Source organism: Tupaia chinensis, unplaced genomic scaffold, assembly GCF_000334495.1.
Source record: "Tupaia chinensis unplaced genomic scaffold, TupChi_1.0 Scaffold000392_1, whole genome shotgun sequence".
Lineage (NCBI taxonomy): Eukaryota > Metazoa > Chordata > Mammalia > Scandentia > Tupaiidae > Tupaia > Tupaia belangeri.
In genome coordinates this window covers 2,322,922-2,326,777 of record NW_006159894.1, presented here as the reverse complement: position 1 = coordinate 2,326,777, position 3,856 = coordinate 2,322,922, and the positions used below count along the sequence as shown (strand labels likewise).

Sequence of the window (3,856 nt, the reverse complement as noted above, 5' to 3'; positions counted from 1 at the left end):
AAGACTTCTACCAGTCACACGCACACACAGCTATTTATTGTGACAACTGCTTGCATATTTTTTGTTTTGGTTTCAGTACAACTAGCTTCTAAATATTCCTTTTCCTTTGATGAAGAGCATGGTATGTATTTTATTTTGTCTTTTTTCCATGAATGAGAGCGACAAAGAGGAACAGAGACAGAGAACCACCACCCGCAGCCTCAGCCAGCCCCAGATCATAGCACACATGTGCCCCACATGTTCAGGGAGGTCCCCAGCATGAACCCAGAACCATCGCATGTAGGTCTGCCTCACAGAGCCCTGCGTTGCACTGCTGTCACCGACTGACCCACAGAACAGCGTAATTTGCGCCAGGTGGAGGACAGCCCAGCAGGCCTGCAGCAACATTCCCACACTGAGTTTTGGGTTCCCCCATCCCTGTCCTGTGAGTTCAGGTTACAACTTTCCATCTTTGAGCTAAACAAACTTGACCTCCCAATTACATAAAATTAATTAAGCCTAATACAGTGTTCCACCTTAGAATTCTGGGTACCCGGGTAGTGGAGAAGAAAGAAGTGCTTTCTAGAAAAGCATATGAACTCTGAGGGCTGAGGGAGGACTGTGACAGGGTGGGTATGTGGGCCCACAGCTTGTCTTCAGTCTTGGGAAACAGCTGCACAGGTATTTGCCTCACAAGTAAATATGGCACAGCTCCATGCTGCCCCCTGGTGGTCCTGCCTTCATCCTCCAAAATCTCCAAGTGACACCCTGAAGCTTCGTTCTAAGGCTCCCAGGTCCCCAGAAGCCCCCACTGGAGCTGGCAGCCACAGGAGAAACCCTGGCAAGGCTGGGCACCAAAGGAAGTGGAAGGGAGGGAAGCTTCGGATGGAGGGAGGCCTTGGATGGAGGGAGACAGCCAAAGCAATGGCAGAAGCAGAGACTGCAGAGGTGGTGGGGGAGGATGGTAGCAAGTGCAGGAAGGTTCTCTGAGTTTCTCTGGCCCTCCATGAAACAATAGTTTTCCTGATTCCAGACCCCACTTAGCTGCCAGGATAGGCTACTTCCATTCTTGGTTCGAGAGCAGGTCCTGCCCAGACTCTGGCGTGGTCTGTCCCTAGGCTGATGAGCATGGGGCATGAAAGGGTCCCTAGGCCCTCTCCTCTGCTGATCCCTGTGGGCTCTGGGATCAACCCACAGACACTGTTATGGCCTTGTTGCCCTGGGCAGAGGCTTGGTGGGCACCCTTTCAGAGCTCGCCTGAGTCTAGGCCCTGAATAAACCTCGGTCTAAAGCTCCAGGATCCTATGATCCTCTTCAGCTTGGTTTGCTCCAAATCCACGGCTTATGTATCTGCTCTAAAATGATCCCCATGGCTGCCTGAACTGTGCATTTTATATCAAATTCCTCTTGTCATTGTTTTCTTAATATATACCAAGGTTGACTCAAAGTTCAAGAAGATAGAACAATGAAATGCCATTTATATCATGTTTTCCCATCAAATTGGCAATTTAGGTGCCCTCGGTGGCTTCTCTGAGACTAGAACAATGCTCTCGTAGTATCCTAGGAGCTTCCTCTTGCCAATTTGTCCCAGAAGGACTCCTCTTGTTTTGAAACATGGTCAGCTGCTCTTAATAGGATGCTCAGTCTGCACGACCCCCATCTTACAGGTTGCCTGAAAAAAATAAATAAATAAAAAGAAGGGCAAGGGGGAATTTACAAGGAACAGGGTGGCATTACCAAGAGGTAACATCAGGCGAAAGGGTGATCCTGGCTAAGCCAACCTAGTAGGATTCTTACGAGATGGGCTGGGTGATCAGAATCATCTGGAGGATGGCTGAGGATGAGAAACCTGATCGGGAATTGAGGCTGGAGTGTTCTGGTTAAACTGACTCAGCGAGGTTCTTTGCTATAACTGGCAGTGCAGAGATGAGCCTAGGAGGTTCAGGAGCCTGACTAAAGTACAGTCAAGCAAAGAATCCTTTACTAGTTCCTCTCCTCTTCTTTGGAAGAGAAGAGAGGTTGGCCTGACACCTGCTTGGACTCTGGTCTGGCATTTCCCACCCGTTCTATATCCTGGCCTAGAAGCCACACAAGGAGAGGTAAGATAAGCATCTTACTCTTCTACTTCCTGTACGACACAGTAATGCGATGGTGCCCTCCAAAGGCACTTCCGAAAGTGACTAATGACTGAGTTTCCTGAGTTTGTTTGCGTTTGTTTGTGTGTTTATCTTACCCGGTTTAACGTGTTGCTGGTGTTCGGTGCTGGTGCAAATATCTTTATATATTCATTCTGATCGGGTTTATTGCCATCCTTATTTATTTTTAGACACTCGAATTCTTTCGCCTTTGTCAGGTGCCTCCGACAGGACGGAGCAGTCTCAATAACTTTATTCTTCAAGGCTGGACAAGAAGTCTCAGCTCATCTTGTACGTTTCTCTCCCAGACCTAGAATAAAAGGGCCCCTGATTCCTATAACAGGAACTGATGTTTAGAGACCATGATCTGAGGGGGAGGGAATTAGAGTATACTTCTCTACTGGGTTATTTCTGCTTCTAGGTCTTCTCAGCAGGCAGAAGTAGAAAGTAGATGTTTGAAAGGAAAATAAAAACAAAACATTGATTCATACTGATATATTCAACTCTCTCATATTTGTATTATTTTATGCTAAAACTCTTGAATATTAACAGCATTAACATAATTCCTTATTTATTTATTTTTGTTATAGGGTGTGTGCACTCCTCAGAGAGAGACAGCAAGAGAGAGAATATGAAAGTGTCCCCCGGGGGACGACATGCCACGATCCCTTCTCTTCCAGTCTCCCCTCAGAGTTTTGGGCAGGCACACGCACGCAGTATGCTTTCCGAGCCATCATATCTAGGACTTGAGCAGCAGAATCAGCCGTGTGGGGCTCGGCTGCCCTCGCACCACGTTACCAGCTGGCCCACAACTACGTATGTGTCATAAGTAATGCTATTCATCATAAAGTGAGCATAAGTTTCAAAATAATAATGCCAGTGTTACTACTAACAATAAGGACGCTGAGTGCACTTTAAGGTGTCACGTGTTGTCTTTGTCATCAGCAGATACTCCACTAGGAAATAAACAGTAAAGTACTAGGTTGCAGATCATTTCACATAAATTCTGTCTGTTGGTGTTGTTGTTGATACAGTAAACACCTAGGTTCATTGGTTTCTGTTTTATTTGTATTTTTTAGAAACTGTTTTATTTTTCATTTTTCGTTTACCTTTGTTTTCCTTTATTTTTTAGGTGTAAAAACATTTGCATTTCCCCAAGTCAAAACTATGAGACAAGATACACTTAGAGAAATCTAGAGTTCCTGCTTTTTCTCCCTTCTGTTCTCTTCCTCCCCTTATGTAATCATTTTAATTAGTGTTTGGTTTTTTCCTTCTTTCAAATGAAAATGTAAACACGTAAACATATGCATATTTATACATATATAAAAGATAACATATACTTCTGAACAAGTTTCTCATACTCATCACTGAAAATTGGATGAAAAAGGCCAAGAATTGTTGCCTTAGAATTGACATCAAAGGGCCAGCAGGTGGTATGGTAGCCAGGTACTGGACTCCCACATGGCCAACCGTGATCCAAGTCTTGAACCTAGAAGGGACTTTTCTCACTTTCCCTCTCTCTCTCTCTCTGTCTGTGTATCTCTCTCTGGTGAACACACATGCTCTATTACAAATAAAATAATAATAATAATAAATAAAGTTAAATAAATAAAATAATTCTAAAATAAAAAAAGAAAAAGAAATGGGGCTGGCAGATGACATGGTGGTTAAGGGCGTTGGACTCCTACATGACCTCAGTTCAAGTCCTGGACCTGGTGGCTTGCTTTCTCACTTTCCATCTC

At 44.6% G+C, this 3,856-nt stretch overlaps 1 long non-coding RNA gene across 1 annotated transcript in view; it reads right to left on the bottom strand.

The window, feature by feature from the left end:
* Positions 1-1,432: 1,432 nt before the first annotated feature.
* Positions 1,433-3,856, bottom strand: part of LOC102493410 (uncharacterized) — a 3,909-nt gene continuing 1,485 nt past the window's right edge. Inside the window, exons 3-4 of the long non-coding RNA XR_335332.3 lie at positions 2,213-2,424; positions 1,433-1,651 (exon numbers count right to left, since the gene is read on the bottom strand). This is a non-coding gene — a long non-coding RNA (uncharacterized LOC102493410). The remainder of the gene's footprint in view (positions 1,652-2,212; positions 2,425-3,856) is intronic.